Source organism: Scyliorhinus canicula, chromosome 2 (assembly GCF_902713615.1).
Source record: "Scyliorhinus canicula chromosome 2, sScyCan1.1, whole genome shotgun sequence".
NCBI classification, from domain to species: Eukaryota; Metazoa; Chordata; class Chondrichthyes; order Carcharhiniformes; family Scyliorhinidae; genus Scyliorhinus; species Scyliorhinus canicula.
This window is the reverse complement of record NC_052147.1, coordinates 224,371,574-224,394,126: the sequence shown is the minus strand read 5'-3', so window position 1 is coordinate 224,394,126 and position 22,553 is coordinate 224,371,574. Positions and strand designations below refer to the sequence as shown.

Here is a 22,553-nt window from a genome sequence, read left to right as displayed (position 1 = left end):
CTCAAACGCGGTGTACTTTCGGTCACTCGCATGAATGGCGAGCTGGTGGTAGGCGGACTTAAGGTCCACCGTGGAGAAGACTTTGTATTTCGCGATCCTGTTAACCAGGTCGGAAATACGGGGGAGAGGATACGCATCCAGCTGCGTAAACCTGTTGATGGTCTGACTGTAATCAATGACCATTCGGTTTTTCTCCCCAGTCCGAACCACCAGCACTTGGGCTCGCCAGGGACTGTTGCTGGCCTCGATAACGCCTTCCTTAAGGAGCCTCTGGATCTCGGACCCGATAAAGGTCTGGTCCTGGGCACTGTATCGTCTGCTCCGAGTGGCGACAGGTTTACAATCTGGGGTGAGATTAGCAAACAAGCAAGGGGGGTCCACTTTGAGGGACGCGAGGTTGCAAACAGTAAGAGGAGGAATAAGAACATAAGAACATAAGAACTAGGAGCAGGAGTAGGCCATCTGGCCCCTCGAGCCTGCTCCGCCATTCAATGAGATCATGGCTGATCTTTTGTGGACTCAGCTCCACTTTCCGGCCCGAACACCATAACCCTTAATCCCTTTACTCTTCAAAAAACTATCTATCTTTACCTTAAAAACATGTAATGAAGGAGCCTCAACTGCTTCACTGGGCAAGGAATTCCATAGATTCACAACCCTTTGGGTGAAGAAGTTCCTCCTAAACTCAGTCCTAAATCTACTTCCCCTTATTTTGAGGCTATGTCCCCTAGTTCTGCTTTCACCCGCCAGTGGAAACAACCTGCCCGCATCTATCCTATCTATTCCCTTCATAATTTTAAGTGTTTCTATAAGATCCCCCCTCATCCTTCTAAATTCCAATGAGTACAGTCCCAGTCTACTCAACCTCTCCTCATAATCCAACCCCTTCAGCTCTGGGATTAACCTAGTGAATCTCCTCTGCACACCCTCCAGCGCCAGTACGTCCTTTCTCAAGTAAGGAGCCCAAAACTGAGCACAATACTCCAGGTGTGGCCTCACTAACACCTTATACAATTGCAACATAACCTCCCTAGTCTTAAACTCCATCCCTCTAGCAATGAAGGACAACATTCCATTTGCCTTCTTAATCACCTGTTGCACCTGTAAACCAACCTTCTGTGACTCATGCACTAGCACACCCAAGTCTCTGCACAGCGGCATGCTTTAATATTTTATCGTTTAAATAATAATCCCGTTTGCTGTTATTCCTACCAAAATGGATAACCTCACATTTGTCAACATTGTATTCCATCTGCCAGACCCTAGCCCATTCACTTAACCTATCCAAATCCCTCTGCAGACTTCCAGTATCCTCTGCACTTTTCGCTTTACCACTCATCTTAGTGTCATCTGCAAACTTGGACACATTGCCCTTGGTCCCCAACTCCAAATCATCTATGTAAATTGTGACCAATTGTGGGCCCAACACGGATCCCTGAGGGACACCACTAGCTACTGATTGCCAACCAGAGAAACACCCATTTATCCCAACTCTTTGCTTTCTATTAATTAACCAATCCTCTATCCATGCTACTACTTTACCCTTAATGCCATGCATCTTTATCTTATGCAGCAACCTTTTGTGTGGCACCTTGTCAAAGGCTTTCTGGAAATCCAGATATACCACATCCATTGGCTCCCCGTTATCTACTGCACTGGTAATGTCCTCAAAAAATTCCACTAAATTAGTTAGGCATGACCTGCCCTTTATGAACCCATGCTGCGTCTGCCCAATGGGACAATTTCTATCCAGATGCCTCGCTATTTCTTCCTTGATGATAGATTCCAGCATCTTCCCTACTACCGAAGTTAAGCTCACTGGCCTATAATTTCCTGCTTTCTGCCTACCTCCTTTTTTAAACAGTGGTGTCACGTGTGCTAATTTCCAATCCACCGGGACCACCCCAGAGTCTAGTGAATTTCCGTAAATTATTACTAGTGCATCTGCAATTTCCCTAGCCATCTCTTTTAGCACTCTGGGATGCATTCCATCAGGGCCAGGAGACTTGTCTACCTTTAGCCCCATTAGCTTGCCCATCATTACCTCCTTAGTGATAACAATCCTCTCAAGGTCCTCACCTGTCATAGCCTCATTTCTTTTTTTTAAAATAAATTTAGATTAGCCAATTATTTTTTCCAATTAAGGGGCAATTTAGCGTGGCCAATCCACTTACTCTGCACATTTTTGGGTTGTGGGGGCGAAACCCACGCAGACACGGGGAGAACGTGCAAACTCCACACGGACAGTGACCCAGAGCCGGGATCGAACCTGGGACCTCAGCGCCATGAGGCGGTTGTGCTAACCACTCGGCCACCGTGCTGCCCGTCATAGCCTCATTTCTATCAGTCGCTGGCATGTTATTTGTGTCTTCCACTGTGAAGACCGACCCAAAAAACCTGTTCAGTTCCTCAGCCATTTCCTCATTTCCCATTATTAAAACTCCCTTCTCATCCTCTAAAGGACCAATATTTACCTTAGCCACTCTTTTTTGTTTTATATATTTGTAAAAATTTTTACTGTCTGTTTTTATATTCTGAGCAAGTTTACTCTCATACTCTATCTTACTCTTCTTTATATCTTTTTTAGTAGCTTTCTGTTGCCCCCTAAAGATTTCCCAGTCCTCGAATCTCCCAGCAATCTTTGCCACTTTATATGCTTCTTCCTTCAATTTGATACTCTCCCTTATTTCCTTAGATATCCACGGTCGATTTTCCCTCTTTCTACCGTCCTTCCTTTTGGTTGGTATAACCCTTTGCTGAGCACTGTGAAAAATCGCTTGGAAGGTTCTCCACTGTTCCTCAACTGTTCCACCTTAAAGTCTTTGCTCCCAGTCTACCTTAGCTAGTTCTTCTCTCATCCCCTTGTAATCTCCTTTGTTTAAACACAAAACAGTAGTATTTGATTTTACTTTCTCACCCTCCATCTGTATTTTAAATTCCACCATATTGTGATCGCTCCTTCCGAGAGGATCCCTAACTATAAGATCATGAATCAATCCCGTCTCATTACACAGGACAAGATCTAGGACCACTTGTTCCCTCGTAGGTTCCATTACATACTGCTCTAGGAAATTATTGCGGATACATTCTATAAACTCCTCCACAAGGTTGCCTTGACCAACCTGGTTAAACCAATCGACATGTAGACTAAAATCCCCCATGATAACTGCTGTACCATTTCTACATGCATCAGTTATTTCTTTGTTTATTGCCTGCCCCACCATAACGTTACTATTTGGTGGCCGATAGACTACTCCTATCAGTGACTTTTTCGCCTTACTATTCCTGATTTCCACCCAAATGGATTCAACCTTATCCTCCATAGCACCGATGTCATCCCTTACTATTGCCTGGATGTCATCCTTAAATAACAGAGCAACACCACCTCCCTTACCATCCACTCTGTCCTTCCGAATAGTTTGATACCCTCGGATATTTAACTCCCAGTCGTGACCATCCTTTAACCATGTTTCAGTAATGGCCACTAAATCATAGTCATTTACGATGATTTGTGCCATCAACTCATTTACTTTATTCCGAATACTATGAGCATTCATGTAAAGTACACTTATGTTGGTTTTTTTACCTCTGTTTTGAACCTTAACATATCCAGTTTTATTCCTTTTGTTATTACTGGGCCTATTCACTGAGCTCCCCTCAGTCACTGTACCTTGTACTGTCGCCCTTTTAGATTTTTGACTATGTCTTCTCTGCCTTGCACTTTTCCCCTTACTTCCTTTTGCTTCTGTCCCTGTTTTACTACCTTCCAACTTCCTGCATCGGTTCCCATCCCCCTGCCACATTAGTTTAAACCCTCCCCAACAGCTCTAGGACATCGGTTCCAGTCCTGCCCAGGTGCAGACCGTCCGGTTTGTACTGGTCCCACCTCCCCCAGAACCGGTCCCATTGCCCCAGGAATTTGAATCCCTCCCTCTTGCACCATCTCTCGAGCCACGCATTCATCCTATCTCGCCTGACATTCCTACTCTGACTAGCTCGTGGCACTGGTAGCAATCCTGAGATTACTACCTTTGAGGTCCTACTTTTTAGTTTAACTCCTAACTCCCTGAATTCCGCTTGTAGGACCTCATCCTGTTTTTTACCTATATCGTTGGTGCCTATGTGCACCACGACAGCTGGCTGTTCACCCTCCCCCCCCCAGAATTTCCTGCAGCCGCTCCGAGACATCCTTGACCCTTGCACCAGGGAGGCAACATACCATCCTGGAGTCTCGATTGCGTCCACAGAACCGCCTGTCTATTCCCCTTACGATCGAGTCCCCTATCACTATAGCCCTGCCATTTTTCTTCCTGCCCTGCTGTGCAGCAGAGCCAGCCACGGTGCCATGAACCTGGCCTCTGCTGCCTTCCCCTGGTAAGCCATCTCCCTCAACAGTATCCAAAGCGGTATATCTGTTTTGCAGGGAGATGACCGCAGGGGACACCTGCACTGCCTTCCTACTCTTGCTCTTTCTTTTGGTCACCCATTTGCTATCTCCCTCAGTAACTTTCACCTGCGGTGTGACCAACTCGCTAAATGTGCTATCCACGACCTCCTCAGCATCGCGGATGCTCCAAAGTGAGTCCATCCGCAGCTCCAGAGCCGTCAAGCGGTCTAACAGGAGCTGCAACTGAACACACTTCTTGCACGTGAAAGAGCCAGGGACAGTGGACGTGTCCCTGAGCTCCCACATCGCACACAAGGAGCATGACACGGGTGGGGGATCTCCTGCCATGTCTTAAACCTTAGGTAAACTTATACAACTACAATTTCAAAAAACGAAAGAAAAATAAATAAATTAGACAATGAAAAGAAAAGAAAAACTACTTACCAGTCACTTACCAGGGTTAAAAAGCACCTCCTCACATTCTGCACCGCCCAATAGGGCCACCCAATTGAAAGGTCAAGCTCTGCAGGTTGCACTGGAAGTCCAGGCCCAAGAGTGCCGGAGCGCATAGACGGGGGAGGATGAGGAGTTTGAAAGTTTTGAAACCCTCCCCTGGACCATGAGGTCCGCTATGCAGCTCCCGGTGATTTGGACGGAATGCGAACCCAAGGCCAATTCAATCTTATGCTTGACTGGATGGATGGGGAGCGCGCAGCGTCTTACTGTGTCGGGGTGGACGAAACTTTCTGTGCTCCCGGTATCCAGCAGGCATCTCATTTTGTGTCCGTTGAGCTGGATCGTTGTCGTAGTGTGCGTGGTCGCGACTGGTCGAGTTTGATGGACGCAAGTCGTGGTGAGAGTTCCAGATCATCCTCGGTGGCAGAGTAATTGCTGGCAGGGCCTTCCGTGTTGGCCCAAGATGGCGGCGCCCAGGACCCGCACGTGGAACCGGGGCCCCAAGATGGCGGCGCCCAGGACCCGCATGTGGAGTCGCGGTCCCAAGATGGCGGCGCCCAGGACCCGCACATGGAGCCGGATCCCCAAGATGGCGGTGCCCATGGCCCGCACATGGCGTCCGGGGCCCAAGATGGCGGCGCCCGTGGGAACCTCGTGGCGGTTGGGGACAGTGTCAGCGGGCCGGTCAGGGCGGCTGGGAGCGAGGGTCGGGAGGACCGTGGGGCCGTTGCAGGGGCCGGGAGGCGGGCCTGAGAGGTTGGTGCGCGGCGCTGGGCCCTAGGGGGGCCCGGGGGGGGGGGCGATCCGCGGTCGCTGCGCGGGACAGCAGCGACCGACTTGGTCTGGCAGACGACCGCGTAGTGGCCCTGATTCCCGCAGCTCTTACACAGAGCGGAGCGGGCCGGGCAGCGCGGGCGGGAGTGCTTGGAGAGACCACAAAAATAGCAACAGGGCCCCGCTAGTTTGTCGGAGCGACCCGCGGCGCAGGTTTGGGGGGGGGGTCGGGGTCCACGGATGATGCGGGTGGCGTGTGCCATGAAGTCCAGGGGGTTGCCGCGCAGCCGGGGGCGTATGCGCGGGCGTTCAGGTCAGCAATCTCCAGGGAGGTTGCAAGAGTCCGTGCCTCAGCTAGGCTGAGGGTGTTCTTCTCTAGCAATCGTTGGCGGATAGAAGGGGACTGCATGCCAGCAACGTAAGCGTCTCTAATTAAAAGTTCCATGTGCTCAGTCGCCGAAACTTGGAGACATGTGCACATTCTCCCTAGAGCTGTGAGGGCCTGGTAAAACTCATCGAGTGACTCACCAGGGAACTGTTCTCTAGTCGTCAGGAGATGCCATGCGTATACTTCGTTGACCGGACGGAGAAAGTATCCTTTGAGAATCTCCATGGCCGCATCATAATCGCTTTCGTCCTCAATCATTGAGTAGATCGCTGTGCCCACGCATGAGTGGAGGATGTGGAGTTTCTGCTCCTTGGTGGGCTTGCCGGCTGCAGTCGTCAGGTAACTATTAAAACATGCCTGCCAGTGTTTAAAGATTGCAGACGCATTTGAAGCATGCAGGCTGGTGCGGAGGCAGTCAGGCTTGATGCGTAGCTCCATTCCAAAATTCTAGCTGATTAAATTGATGTACCATCAATTAGACTCAAGACACGATTAGGATCCGAACTGTGGCTTTAATCAGCTAGTTGTTAGCCCGGTGGTCGACTACAGAGTAAGGCCGACCGCTGGGAACTCTGGGTACTTATACCCCACCTCGGAGGCGGGGTCTACTTACCTCTCGACCAATTGGTGAGCAGTCACATGATTAGTCCCAGCCAATCGGACGAGAGGCACATAACCAGCCAGAGCCAATGGGAAACCCATGCTCTGCACCAATGCAAGTGCTCACATTCATACCACCACAGTTAGCAATATTTATGCGAACAGAATGGCTATGTTCAGCGCAGTGGTTGGGGCCGCTGCACTGCAGTTGGAGATCGAGCAGCGTCCACAGCCACAACCCGCAGTGGATGCAGGGCCAGCTGCAGCAGCAGAGGGAACAGCTGAGGAGTTGCCCGTCGTCGAGCAGCATGGGGGGGGAGGAGGAGGAGGAGAGAGTGAGTGTGCAGCCAGGGTGCCAGAGGCGACGACCGAGGCCTAGGGTGTACCGTGCCCGGATCTCTTTCCAGACAATGCCGGACATCACCTGCAGGAGGGGACTCCGGTTGAGTAGGGAGATGGTGACACATATCTGTCACCTCGCGTCGCACCTCGCCCCACGTGGAACGGGAGGAGGACACGTGACCCCGGTTGCCGTCAAGGTGACGGTCGCTCATAACTTTTATGTGACCGGCTCCTTCCAGTCTCCAAGCGGGGACCTCTCCGGGATCTCCCAGGCATTGGTGCACAGGTGCATACGGGATGTGACCGACGCCCTCTATGCCATCGCGGACCGCTACATCACATTTCCCGAGGACCGAGCAAGTCAATATTCACGAGTTTGTGGATTTGCCAACGCGGGTGGGATACCGATGGTGCATGGGGTAATCGATTGTGTTCACGTCCCCATGCGCCCGCCTTCAGGCAACAGGGAGGTGTTCACAAACAGGAGGGGGACTACTCCATGAATATCCAGGTGGTATGCGACCCCAACATGAGGATCATGCACGTGTGCGCAAGGTTCCCAGGTAGTGTGCATGATGCGTACATTCTGGCGCAGTCGTACATCCCTGCAATGTTTGAGGAATGGCCCCCCCCCGGCTGAGGGGCTGGTTGCTGGGCGACAGGGGTTATCCACTGAGTTCTTGGCTGATGACGCCTATACGGAGGCCTCAGACCAATGCGGAAACACGATACAATGAGGCCCATGCAGCAACCATGGGTGTGGTGGAGCGCTGCTTTGGCCTCCTGAAGATGAGATTCAGGTGCCAGGACCGCTCCGGAGGGGCCCTGAAGTACCAGCCCGATAGGGTCGCTCGCATTGTTGTGGTCTGCTGTGCGCTGCACAACATCGCGATCCAGAGGGGAGATGCCCTGGTCGAGAAGATGGAGGGAGAAGCTAGTGGCAGTTGTGCCAGCACAGAGGAGGAGGAGGAGGAGGTTGGTGGAGTGGCGGGCACAGCACGCAGACATGACCTGCTGCTGGTGATGCCCAGGAGGCTGCACGACGGACCCGGCGAGGACGGCGGGCACGCGACGCCTTGGTGGCAGCCAGATTCACGCGTCGCGCGTGACGGCACTGCTGAACACCAACACTACCACCTGCATCGGCAGTCGCGCAGACGGACAGCACACAACTCCAACCCCTCCCCGCACCCCTGCTCTGGGTACACTGCTCCACTTCGAGAGCACCCTTACCACTGCGGCAAAACGGTATGGCACGACATTGATGGCTGTGTCAGCGGGTGTGATCAGTGCCATGTGGAATGATGACAGCCCGCTCTGCGATGAGCTTTGAGCTCAGAATCGTTAGACAAAGTCTGACTCATGGCAATAGCTGAACCATCCATCTCGGTGGTCGCTGAGTTCGTCAGGGACACTCCATCACGTGCCCGCGTGGGGTAGCTGTGGGAGGGTGTGGGGGGGAAGGGACTGCACACACGGCACCGAGGTTTCGCCGCTCGTCAACCCCAGCGACACTCGGTCACCATCACGACCCCTGTGGCTGTGGAAAAATCTCACAGTCTTACAAGGTAGGTGCAACAGTGAGTTTAATGGTTAACATTATGTACAGATGCCCTAGCCCCTACAACTAATCTGTGCCCTTCACCCGTGCCAACTTACTTTGTGTCCCTCTTCATTGCCTTACGGGCCCTACCACTACGTCTAAGTGATTCCCCAGATGATACAGCAGGAGTGGAGGAGGACTGCTGCGAATCGCCCCCTTCGACATGTCTCCCCGTCGGCACTCGTTTCCTGGGGCGACGCGGCCTTGATGGGCCAGGCTGCTCCACGGGCGTTTCGGATGACGTGGTGCCACCCTGCTCTGCCCGCTGCCCACCCGATGCACCAGGGATGGGATGGGGGAAGGCCGAGCGTTCCGGGACGTCCCGTGATGGAGTTAATGGGACGGCCCCCAGAACCTCCTCCTCCCTCGGGGAGCCCGGTGGCCCCCGAGTCTCACTTTTGGATGGATGTGCGAGCGGGGAGGTGCCCTGTCGCCCCACCGACACCTGGCGCTGCCAGTCCCAGAGGCCTGCAACGGTCTCCTCCAGGGTTCGAAGGTTCGCAGTGACGGAGTCCAGGGAGTGAGACATTCCCGCCAGGGACTGTGCGACCTCAACCTGTGAGTGCGCGATGCCATCCAGCACGTGTGTCCGGCGGTTGATGCTCTCCGCGACTGACTGCTGGGACTGTGCCATTGCCTGCTGGGACTGTGCCATGGCGTGCTGTGACTGGGCCATGACCTGGTGAGACTCAGCCAAGGCCCGCAGCGCGCCGGCAATGTCGTTTTGGCTCTGGCACATTGCTGCCTGTGAGAGGGCAGCCCTGTCCAGGGCCGAGGATGACGCGTGCAAATTAAGCCCAACGCCTTGCAGAAACTGACCCATGGCCGAAACCGTTCCACCCATTGCCTCGGCCGCAGATGCCACCCGTGCAATGTTGGCCTGGGTGGCTGCCATGAGCGGCACCACTCCCAGCTCCTGGACAAGGTTCGACTCCTGTAACTGCGTCTGCAGCTGCTGGAAGATGGCCCTCATCCCGTCATTGTGTCCCTGGGTTTCGAGATGCATCAGCTGTGCGGGTGGGTCAAGTAAATTCAGGAACCCGGGAAACGTCTGGGAGCCAGCTGAATGCTGGGCCTGGCCTGCCCTCCGACCGTCCGGGCCCTCGGCTGCTCCGACCTCCACCTGCTGTACCGGCTCAGCTGTGTTGTGCGAACCAGACCGTGACCCAGGAGCTTCATCATTGAATTGCCCAACCGAGGTGAGTGTCTCTGGGATGGTGGATGCTGTGGGAGATAGCAGTGCCGCAAGCTCTAGGTCCTCGTCTGTACAAATGTCGTCGAGGTCATCGGCCCAATGATGAGCGGCCGCATGGCGTTGGCGGCCCATGTCTCCCTCTCTCTCTGTCACCGTCCTTTGCGTCTCCTGCTCCACAGATTCGGTTTGGGAGGATGGCACTTCTGACTGTCCTCCTGGCACCCTCTGGCGTGCGGCCCTGGGTGCGGTGGTGGTGGTGGTGACAGGTGCTCATCTTTGCCTGGACGCAGACGGCCCTGGTTGTTCGGCAGCATGTCCTAGGGAAGAGAATGAAACGGGGTTATTTAGAAACGCTCGGCCGGGCGTAGGACAGTCCAGTGGGTTGAGTGTGAAGGGACAGAGGATGGGGGTGTGTCCAATGGGCAGAGTGTGAAGGGACAGAGGATGGGGGTGTGTCCAATGGGCAGATTGTGAAGGGACAGAGGATGGAGGGGGGGGGGGATGGATAGTCATGCAGGTTTGTCTCACTTGGTTCAGCACCTCCAACCTCACATTGCGCGACATCCCGAGTGGCAGATCCCCCAGCAAGATCCAGTGCCATCTGCTCGAATGTGGTCAGGGGGTGGAAAATGGCCGAACCCTCTCCGGCCCTGTTGCGCTCCCGGTTATTGTGAGCAGTCCTGTCCTGTTGGGGGGGGGTCATAGATAGATCATCAATTCGGCAGGTATCATCAGGGCGTTTGCATATTGGCAAATGTTGGGGTGTAAAGTTGGAACTAAACCATTGCATCTCTCCAGGGGGTCGCAGCGCTCATGTGGGTCTGTGACTACTTGGTTAACGACCTTCCACTCACTCTTCCCCCCTCCCCCTTGTGCCGGGGGGGGGGGGGGGATGTGGGTTATTAAGTACATGGAGGGGGGGTTATTGTTGTGACCCGGGGGCACCCTCTTGGCACTTACCCTAGCAGCCCTGATGAGGTCGTGCAACACTGCTCCCCAGACCGAGGGGTCTGCCCCACAGCACTCACTGCAGTGCCCACCTCACGCCAGGCCCGTCGCACAACGCTCACAGGGTGGCGATGCCGTCTTCTAGGGCAGATAATGCTCCTCCTCTGCTGAACCTCATCTAAGAGGGTCTCGACGTCTGACTCTCCGAACCTCCGGGTGGCCCTCCAATGGTCACTGATGCTCTCCTCTTCTTCCGTTGTACTGGCCGCTCGCGCCTTTTTACGATGCGGAGTAGCGTCATCGGGGCGTCGCAGGCTTATGGCGTCATTTTTCACGTGATTTCCGCTGCTCCGCTCCTAGCCCATTTCCGGGGCGTGACTAGCTCGTGAGCGGGGCCGTATCGGGCCGTCGTGAAAGTTGGCCGATTTCACAACGGTATTCGCGATTTTCCGCGGGAACGGGGAATTCTGCCCCCAGTTTTAAAGCTACAAAACTCAAATTTTTTACCTCAAAAGGCAGAAGAATGCCTGAATTTCAACAAACCGTTGAAAATAACTCGCAGCACCACGAAACAAGCAATTTGCAGCACAAAAAGTAAAGAGCACATTAACAAATCCAAAACTAAAGAAGGTGATTTGTTAATTAAAAATGAAGAGCACATAATTGGGTACTCTAAATTTATATAAAATAAAATAAAAAAATTTTAAAAATGAAGAGCACAATAACAAATCCAAAATTGAAGAAGATGATTTGTTTATTGAAGAATGCTACTCAGACATGGCTGAGTTATTCGAATAACTGTAGCATCAGCAACACAGTTGCAAAGCTCAATTTGACTCTGCTGATGGTAGGTGAATCCAATACCTTGATGGAATGGCAGATCGTTGATACATTGGATGACAGCAACCTGTCAAATAACCAAGATGAAAACGACGTCACACAGAGAGTACTGACCAACTCCGTAGTGAGAGCACTGATCGATCCCACAGAGAGTACATTGCACGACTACACACCGAGAGCGATGGAAGCCTCCACAGAGAGATCACTGACAGAATGGAAGCAATTAAAGACTCCAGAGCGACAACCATGCAGGAAGAAGACTATAAAAGTCTACCCAGCTCATTTAAGAAACAACAAGAAGACTATGAAAGTCTTCCAACTGTATGTGAGAATAGTGACAAGGAGATCACAATCAGCATACAAGATGTGCAAGATCACAGCGAGACTGACAGATCTCAGCTCGACTGTACAAAAGCACTTAACAATTCAAAGCAAGACTACAAATGAAACTATTGAGACCACATCAATTGAAACCTCAACTACTCTAAACAACTTACAAGAGAATGAAATATTGAAGACTTTGACTCCAGAAGGGGAGTACCAAGGAAACAAAAATGAATTAAATCAACCAGAAATGACTGATGTCACATCACCAAGATCAATGCAACATCAGATCATTCACACAAACCTCAAATGAAAAAGCTCAATGAAACATCAGATCCCCAAAGGACACTGATACTAATAATTTTGTGAATGACTCAAATTATCCACAAGGAACAGTCATTGAGCACAACAAAAGCAACAACAAAAACAATGAAAACAACAACGAAGACAACAACTGAAACAATTCTGCAAATAAAGGACAATATAACAGTACAGTCCAAAATGATGGCGAGAGTAGAAACATAACATGAACACTGTTCACACAAAACAGATATCTTGCCAACGTATTTCGTGAATTCATATTTGCTCCAACAAAAAGAAGCAACACAGTGTTTAAGTTAGATGACATACAGAATCGATATCCAAGCACAAGAAAAATACCAGGTCAGACAACGAACATGGTTCAACCATTGAAATACCTGATGATGACTTGTTGGTGCTTCAACACACCATGAATGAAGACTAAGGACAGTCTCAATGTGTAAAAAAACAGTCAATTTGTGTAAGCGTTACTCATTTTGCTCTGTACAAAGTTATACATATCACGTTTTTGGTTTTAATATTGTTCTATATTTTTCCTTTGTTAAAACAAGAAAGAAATGTTAAAACAAAAGGGGAAATGTAATGTTAAGTATATGTGTATATAACTAAAGGGTTAATTCTAATATCTAACTGTAACACTACCACTAGAGGGCACCAGTAGATCCATCTATAAGTATCAGCACCCAGAGGATCTTGGTCTCTTTCAACCCAGGAGTGTTTAGTAAGCGGTATTGTATTTGGATATCGCTCAGTATAGTTTGTATTTATAGTTGTGAATCAGTTACTTCAAATCACATTTAATTACTTGATTTCTAGAGGTAATTCTGTAGAGTGTCAAACTCAGATATAATCAATCACTACTTTAATAAATTAGTTTGCTTAAATTGAAGACTCGTGGTTTCTTCAGGATCACACCATCAGACCATCTGCATCAACAGCAACTAGTAACGATAGATATTACTAGACCCAGTAACATAACATGCTACCACGAGCAATAATATAACACAATAGATCCCTCAACTCCCAATGCATAGAAGCAGGAAGGCAGACCGGCAGCAGGCCAGCCAAAATCTGCCCCATGCCCCACTCCTCGCCCCATGCTCCACTCCCAGCCGATGAGCAGAAAGGCAGTCAGTAACAAGTACAAGTCCCAGGCCTGGCAACTTCAGGCAAGCAGTCTCCTCTCTCTGCCCTGCAAGCAACAGCAACAGGCTCTCCTTTCCCTCCATTCAACCGGTCATAGCGCCATTCCCCCTTGCCGTAGTCCAAGCTTCAAAGTCCAGCACGGTAGCATTGTGGGTAGCACAACTGCTTCACAGCTCCAGGGTCCCAGGTTCAATTCCGGCTTGAGTCACTGTCTGTGCGGAGTCTGCACATCCTCCCTATGTGTGCGTGGGTTTCCTCCGGGTGCTCCGGTTTCCTCCCACAGTCCAAAAATGTGCAGGTTAGGTGGATTGGCCATGATAAATTGCCCTTAGTGTCCAAAATTGCCCTTAGTGTTGGGTGGGGTTCCTGGGTTATGGGGATAGGGTGGAGGTGTTGACCTTGGGTAGGGTGCTCTTTCCAAGAGCCGGTGCAGACTCGATGGGCCGAATGGCCTCCTTCTGCACTGTAAATTCTACGATAAAAGACAGCCAGCATACAGAATAGCACAACAGGTCCAGAGCAGGGTTACACACAGAGGCAGCAGGAGCTCAGAGACAGATACCACTCCTGCACCTATTCAGGTGGAGTGTGAGCTCCCCCGATGAGGGGTTGGGGGGGAAATCATTAAGAGTTTCACCTGCTGGTCAATGTGGTACCAGCTAGAGTAGGAAGCAGTGGGAAACTATTGCTGCTGGGTGTATGTATTATTGTAAGTAATGTTCTTTTCTTTTTGACTCAACAAACTTCTTCTGGATTCTTCGTGGTCCTCACAAACATTCCTCCCCATAGATGCTGCCAGACCTGCTGAGTTTATCCAGCCTTTTCTGTTTTTATTTAGGATTACATCATGATCAATTTCTTAGGTTTGTACATGATTTCACTAAACCTCTGCACCCTCTGTTTCCTGTGTTGCTGCCTCCCATTTGAACCACAAACTCTGCTGTCCATTTTGCTTTTCAACATACTCTGCATTTAAACCATTATGTCCTAAAGCAACATACCCTCTGGGATTCCTGTCATGCCTGTACCAAAGTCTGTCCATTCGTGAGTGGAAAGAAGAAATAGCTTGCATTCTTTTTTTAAATTAATTTAGAGAACCCAACTCATTTTTTCCAATTAAGGGGCAATTTAGCATGGCCAATCCACCAAGCATGCACATATTTGGGTTGTGGGGGAGAGACCCATGCAAACTCAGAGAGAATGTATAGCTTGCATTCTTAAATGCACTTTACAAAAACCAGGGGCTGGTTTAGCTCACAAGGCTAAATCGCTGGCTTTTAAAGCAGGCCAGCAGCACGGTTCAATTCCCGTACCAGCCTCCCCGGACAGGCGCCGGAATGTGGCAACTAGGGGCTTTTCACAGTAACTTCATTGAAGCCTACTCGTGACAATAAGCGATTTCATTTCATTCAAAACCTCCAAAAGTGCTTCACAGCCAATGAAGAAGTCAATGTTCTGAAGCAGGTAATGTGGCAACCAATTTAAACACGGCCAGATCCAGAGCAATGAGTAAATGGCCCAATTAGCTTTTTGCATGTTGATTCAGGTATGAATGTTGGTTAGGAGGACCCCTCTGCTTTGCTTTGACCTTTTATAAGGTTTAACTACGATAAATTAGGGCCAAAAGGGCAAAAAATGAAAGGTGTGTGTTTTTTTTTGTGAGGTGAAGCCCTGCTATATTTATCTACATGTAGCAGGAAATTAAACGGGCATCCGCTACCTGTACTGGCGTGATGCCTGGTGTGTCAACTTAGTAAAAGAACACAAAGTAACTGAGGGAAAAAGAAAAAGGGGGTGTACTCCAAAACGACGAGCGGAGCACAACCCAAAAGAAACAAAAAGGAGAAACGAAAACGTAACAAAAACCCGTCAAATCAAAGTGTGAAAATCGGGGTCAATAAGGCAATCCAACCTCTGCGGCGCCCACCGAAAGCTTTGAGTGCGCCCGTGGACACCGCATGCTCCCGCTCCAGGGACACCCGGCCGCGAACAAGGCTGCGGAAGATGGGCAGACAGTCAGGCCGTGCAACCCCCTCGGTCACCCGCTGCCTGGACCTATAAATGGCAAGTTTGGCCAGGCCCAGGAGCAGGTTCATGAGGAGGTCCTCCGCCCTCCCCGCCCCCCTCTGCACCGGATGTCCGTAGATCAGGATCATGGGGCTGAAGCGCAAAGAAAACCACAACAACGTTGTCAAAAAATCAGAAAGGGAGTGCAGCCTAGGACAAACAACATAGATGCGCTCCACAGTTTCCACCAGGCCGCAAAAGAGGCAGGTCTCTGGCAAGGCTGAGAAGTGGTACACTCTGTGGTTGGACGGCACTGCGGGCGAGGCGAAGGAGGTGGAAGGTGTGCACCAGCAGGCCGTACAGGAAACCCCTCCGCGTGGTGCGAAGAGGCACGGAGGGTATTTCCATGAGGCGACTGCGGCTGTGGGGTGCCGGCACCCGGTGAGTGTACCGGGGCCTGGGACCAAAGTGGAATTCCGTCCGAGCAGGGGTTCGCTCAGACGGGATGCCACCGCACAACCGCGCCGTCTCGAGTTCCAGTGTGCCCGCGGGCCGAGCACAGCCGTTTTGAGGCCTTGGATGGCATTGGCCGTGCGCCGGACAGGCCCATGCCCCATGCTCAGCGAGCTCGTGTGGTGTCAGCTAGCCCGCCCCTCCACCACCCAGCACGTCCCCGATTCTGGTCACCCCGGTATCCACAGCCCTCCGCTCTGCCAGCCACCGGAATGGATATTGGTGGAGGTGCGGATTCCTGAGCAGCGGCTCCCTTACGAGAGCCACCATTCCTGACGGGGGAGAGCTGCGCCGCATGGCGACCATGTTCCAGACTTTGAGGAGGTCCTGTTACAAGAAAGGCAGAGCCAACAAAGAGTACCGAAGATCTATCCAGTTAACGAACAGGACCTGCACGTCGTAGTTCAGGCCGCGCACCTGGCGGAGGAAATACGTCACCAGGGCACACCATCGTGGAGGAGGCTCAACGTACAGGTATCGCTGCAAAGTCTGAAGGCGGCAAGTCGCAATCTGGGTGCGAAGGCACACCAGCGCCAGACTGCCCTCCACAATTGGGAGACTCAAGACCTCTGCAACGGCCCAATGCAATCGTTTGTCCCAGAAGAACCGAAGCAGTGTTCTCTGGATGCTTTTGACAACGTCAGAGAGAGGGGTCAAAGTGACCAGCCAGTACCACAGCATAGAGGCGATCAGCTGGTTTATGACATGAACTCGACCCCCACGTGTCTGCGTGGGTTTCGCCCCCACAACCCAAAAATGTGCAGAGTAGGTGGATTGGCCATGCTAAATTGCCCCTTAACAGAAAAAATAATTGGGTAATCTAAATTTATTAAAAAAAAAAAAAAAATGAACTCGACCCCTGGAGCAGAGTTTGTAAGGAGCATCCAGGAGAATTTTTTAGAGCAGTATGTAAATAGTCCAACTCGGGAAGGGGCCATACTGGACCTGGTATTGGGGAATGATCCCGGCCAGGTGGTTGATGTTTCAGTCGGTGTTTACTTTGGGAATAGCGATCACAATTCCGTAAGTTTTAGAATACTCATGGACAAGGACAAGAGGGGTCCGAAAGGAAGAGTACTAAATTGGGGAAAGGCAGAGTATAACAAAATTCGGCAGGAGCTAGGGATTGGGAGCAGCTGTTTAAGGGTAAATCCACATTTGAAATGTGGAAGTCTTTTAAGGAAAGGTTGATTAGAGTGCAGGACAGACATGTTCCTGTGAAAATGAAAGATAGAAATGGCAAGATTAGGGAACCATGGATGACGGGTGAAATTGTGAGACTAGTTAAGATGAAAAAGGAAGCATACATAGGATCGAGGCAACTCAAAACTGATGAAGCTTTGGAGGAATATCAGGAAAGTAGGACGAATCTCAAACGCGCAATAAAGAGGGCTAAAAGGGGTCATGAAATATCTATGGCTAACAGGGTTAAGGAAAATCCCAAAGCATTTTATTCGTATGTAAGGAGCAAGAAGGCAACTAGAGAAAGGATTGGCCCACTTAAAGACAAAAGAGGGAATTTATGCGTGGACTCAGAGGAAATGGGTGAGATTCTTAATGAGTACTTTGCATCGGTATTCACAAAGGAGAGGGACAAGACGGATGTTGAGGCTAGGGATGGATGTTTAAATACTCTCGGTCAAGTTGTCATACGGAAGCGAGGGTCGAAATAGCTGGGGCCTTAACAGATATCTTTGCAGCATCCTTGAGCACAGGTGAGGTCCCGGAGGACTGGAGAATTGCTAATGCTGTCCCTTTGTTTAAGAAGGGTAGCAGGGATAATCCAGGGAATTATAGACCTGTGAGCTTGATGTCAGTGGTAGGCAAACTGTTGGAGAAGATACTGAGGGATAGGATCTATTCACATCTGGAAGAAAATAGACTTATCAGTGATAGGCAGCATAGTTTTGTGCAGGGAAGGTCATGTCTTACAAACCTAATAGAATTCTTTGAGGAAGTGACAAAGTTAATTGATGAGGGAAGGGCTGCAGATGTCGTATACATGGACTTCAGTAAGGCGTTTGATAAGGTTTCCCTTGGCAGGTTGATGGAAAAAGTGAAGTCGTATGGGGTTCAGGGTGTACTAGCTAGATGGATAAAGAACTGGCTGGGCAACAGGAGACAGAGAGTAGTGGTGGAAGGGAGTGTCTCAAAATGGAGAAGGGTGACTAGTGGTGTTCCACAGGGATCCGTGCTCGGACCACTGTTGTTTGTGATCTACATAAATGACCTGGAGGAAGGTATAGGTGGTCTGATTAGCAAGTTTGCAAATGATACTAAGATTGGTGGAGTTGCAGATAGCGAGGAGGACTGTCAGAGAATATAACAAAATATAGATAGATTGGAGAGTTGGGCAGAGAAATGGCAGATGGAGTTCAATCCAGGCAAATGCGAGGTGATGCATGTTGGAAGATCAAATTCAAGAGCTGAATATATGGTCAATGGAAGGGTCTTGGGGAAAATTGATGTGCAGAGAGATCTGGGAGTTCAGGTCCATTGTACCCTGAAGGTGGCAACGCAGATTGATAGAGTGGTCAAGAAGGCATACAGCATGTTTGCCTTCATCGGATGGGGTATTGAGTACAAGAGTTGGCAGGTCATGTTACAGTTGTATAGGACTTTGGTTCGGCCACATTTGGAATACTGAGTGCCGTTCTGGTCGCCACATTACCAGAAGGATGTGGATGCCTTGGAGAGGGTGCAGAGGAGGTTCACCAGGATGTTGCCTGGTATGGAGGGTATGAAGAAAGGTTGAGTAGATTAGGATTGTTTTCGTTGGAAAGACGGAGGTTGAGGGGGGACCTGATTGAGGTCTACAAAATTATGAGAAGTATGGACAGGGTGGATAGCAACAAGCTTTTCCCAAGAGTGTGGGTGTCAGTTACAAGGGGTCACGATTTCAAGGTGAGAGGGGGAAAGTTTAAGGGAGATGTACGTGGAAAGTATTTTACGCAGAGGGTGGTAGGTGCCTGGAACGCTTTACCAGCGGAGGTGGTAGAGGCGGGCACGATAGCATCATTTAAGAAGCATCTAGACAGGTATATGAATGGGCGGGAACAGAGGGAAGTTGACCTTGGAAAATAGGAGACAGGTTTAGATAAAGGATCTGGATCGGCGCAGGCTGGGAGGGCCGAAGGGCCTGTTCCTGTGCTGTAATTTTCTTTGTTCTTTGTTCTTTGTAGGACAGCACTCGCAGCAATCCTGTCCAGCGTCCCAGGCGGGCAGTTACCTTGGTCTCCAGCTCCTGCCAGTTCGCCGGCCAGGCTTCCTCTGCCGGGCAAAGATGGACTCCCAAGTAGAGGATATTGGTCTGGCTCCAGCAAGGGCCTGAGCTCCTCTGGGAGGGGGTCCATTTGCCATGGACCAACCAGGAGTCCGGAACATTTATCCCAGTTGATCCATGTCGAAGACGCGGCAGAGTAGACAGCTTGGCACTCTCGTATCCTCCGCTTCTTTGCTTTGAATGGTATCCTTGGATCTTTTATATCCACATCAGGGCAGATGGAGCCTTGGTTTAATGCATTGTAGGGATTCTATGGATTTTATGAAAGCAGTGATTATATACTCTGTATTGCCCTGAAGTGTCAATTTAAATAATAAAAGTCCTTCTCTGCTGTTGAATGCTATATTCCTATTCTATTCAATCATTCTTTTCTCAGTGTGGTGAATGTGATTCACACCGGATTATAATCTGTATGTACAGAGGTGGGGGAGATTTGTTAGTGCTCTTTGGGGGGGTTTAAACTAATTCAGCAGGGAACCTGGATTGTAGTTTTGGGGTACGGGAGATTGAGAGTATAGAGGTCAGGAGCACAGACTTGACTTCGCAGGAGGGTGCCAGTGTTCAGGTAGGTGGTTTGAAGTGTGTCTACTTCAATGCCTAGAGTATACGAAATAAGGTAGGGGAACTGGCAGCATGGGTTGGTACCTGGGACTTCGATGTTGTGGCCATTTCAGAGACATGGATAGAGCAGGGACAGGAATGGTTGTTGCAGGTTCCGGCGTTTAGGTGTTTTAGTAAGCTCAGAGAAGGGGGCAAAAGAGGGGGAGGTGTGGCGCTGCTAGTCAAGGACAGTATTACGGTGGCGGAAAGGATGCTAGATGGGGACTCTTCTTCCGAGGTAGTATGGGCTAAGGTTAGAAACAGGAAAGGAGCGGTCACCCTGTTGGGAGTTTTCTATAGGCCACCTAATAGTTCTAGGGATGTAGAGGAAAGGATGGCGAAGATGATTCTGGAAAAGAGCGAAAGTAACAGGGTAGTTGTTATGGGAGACTTTAACTTTCCAAATATTGACTGGAAAAGGTATAGTTCGAGTACATTAGATGGGTCGTTCTTTGTACAATGTGTGCAGGAGGGTTTCCTGACACAATATGTTGACAGGCCAACAAGAGGCGAGGCCACATTGGATTTGGTTTTGGGTAATGAACCAGGCCAGGTGTTAGATCTGGAGGTAGGTGAGCACTTTGGAAACAGTGACCACAATTCGGTGACCTTTACGTTAGTGATGGAAACGGATAAGTATACCCCGCAGGGCAAGAGTTATAGCTGGGGGAAGGGCAATTATGATGCCATTAGACATGACTTAGGATGTGTAGGTTGGAGAAGTAGGCTGCAAGGGTTGGGCACACTGGATATGTGGAGCTTGTTCAAGGAACAGCTATTGCATGTTCTTGATAAGTACGTACCAGTCAGGCAGGGAGGAAGGGGTCGAGCGAGGGAACCGTGGTTTACCAAAGAAGTGGAATCTCTTGTTAAGAGGAAGAAGGAGGCCCATGTGAAGATGAGGCGTGAAGTTTCAGTTGGGGCGCTTGATAGTTACAAGGAAGCGAGGAAGGATCTAAAGAGAGAGCTAAGATGAGCAAGGAGGGGACATGAGAAGTCTTTAGCAGGTAGGATCAAGGAAAACCCAAAAGCTTTCTATAGGTATGTCAGGAATAAAAGAATGACTAGGGTAAGAGTAGGGCCAGTCAAGGACAGTGGTGGGAAGTTGTGTGTGGAGGCTGAGGAGATAAGCGAGATACTAAATGAATATTTTTCGTCAGTATTCACTCAGGAAAAAGATAATGTTGTGGAGGAGAATGCTGAGACCCAGGCTATTAGAATAGATGGCATTGAGGTGCTTAGGGAAGAAGTGTTGGCAATTCTGGACAAGGTGAAAATAGATAAGTCCCCGGGGCCTGATGGGATTTATTCTAGGATTCTCTGGGAAGCCAGGGAAGAGATTGCTGAGCCTTTGGCTTTGATTTTTATGTCTTCATTGGCTACAGGAATAGTGCCAGAGGACTGGAGGATAGCAAATGTGGTCCCTTTGTTCAAGAAGGGGAGTAGAGATAACCCCGGTAACTATAGGCCGGTGAGCCTCACGTCTGTTGTGGGTAAAGTCTTGGAGAGGATTATAAGAGATACGATTTATAATCATTTAGATAGGAATAATATGATTAGGGATAGTCAGCATGGTTTTGTGAAGGGTAGGTCATGCCTCACAAACGTTATCGAGTTCTTTGAGAAGGTGACTGAACAGGTAGACGAGGGTAGAGCAGTTGATGTGGTGTATATGGATTTCAGTAAAGCGTTTGATAAGGTTCCCCACGGTCGTCTATTGCAGAAAATACAGAGGCTGGGGATTGAGGGTGATTTAGAGATGTGGATCAGAAATTGGCTCGTTGAAAGAAGACAGAGGGTGGTGGTTGATGGCAAATGTTCAGAATGGAGTTCAGTTATGAGTGGCGTACCACAAGGATCTGTTCTGGGGCCATTGCTGTTTGTCATTTTTATAAATGACCTAGAGGAGGGCACAGAAGGTTGGGTGAGTAAATTTGCAGACGACACTAAAGTTGGTGGAGTTGTAGACAGTGTGGAAGGATGTTGCAGGTTACAGAGGGACATAGATAATCTGCAGAGCTGGGCTGAGAGGTGGCAAATGGAGTTTAATGTAGAGAAGTGTGAGGTGATTCACTTTGGAAAGAATAACAGGAATGCAGAATATTTGGCTAATGGTAAAATTCTTAGCAGTGTGGTTGAGCAGAGGGATCTCGGTGTCCATGTACATAGATCCCTGAAAGTTGCCACCCAGGTTGATAGGGTTGTGAAGAAGGCCTTTATTGGTAGAGGGATTGAGTTCCGGAGCCATGAGGTCATGTTGCAGCTGTACAAAACTCTGGTACGGCCGCATTTGGAGTATTGCGTACAGTTCTGGTCGCCTCATTATAGGAAGGACGTGGAAGCTTTGGAACGGGTGCAGAGGAGATTTACCAGGATGTTGCCTGGTATGGAGGGAAAATCTTATGAGGAAAGGCTGATGGACTTGAGGCTGTTTTCGTTAGAGAGAAGAAGGTTAAGAGGTGACTTAATAGAGGCATACAAAATGATCAGAGGGTTAGATAGGGTGGACAGTGAGAGCCTTCTCCCGTGGATGGAGGTGGCTAGCACGAGGGGACATAGCCTTAAATTGAGGGGTAATATATATAGGACAGACGTCAGAGGTAGGTTTTTTATGCAAAGAGTGGTGAGGCCGTGGAATGCCCTACCTGCAACAGTAGTGAACTCGCCAACATTGCGGGCATTTAAAAGTTTATTGGATAAGCATATGGATGATAATGGCTTAGTGTAGGTTAGATGGCCTTTAGTTTTTGACTTCCCATGTCGGTGCAACATCGTGGGCCGAAGGGCCTGTACTGCGCTGTATCGTTCTATGTTCTATGTTCTATG

At 49.8% G+C, this 22,553-nt stretch overlaps 1 protein-coding gene across 1 annotated transcript in view; it reads left to right on the top strand.

The window, feature by feature from the left end:
* Window positions 1–22,553, top strand: part of LOC119961981 (adenylate cyclase type 10-like) — a 324,780-nt gene that overhangs the window by 193,496 nt on the left and 108,731 nt on the right. The gene's annotated exons all lie outside the window — the stretch shown is intronic.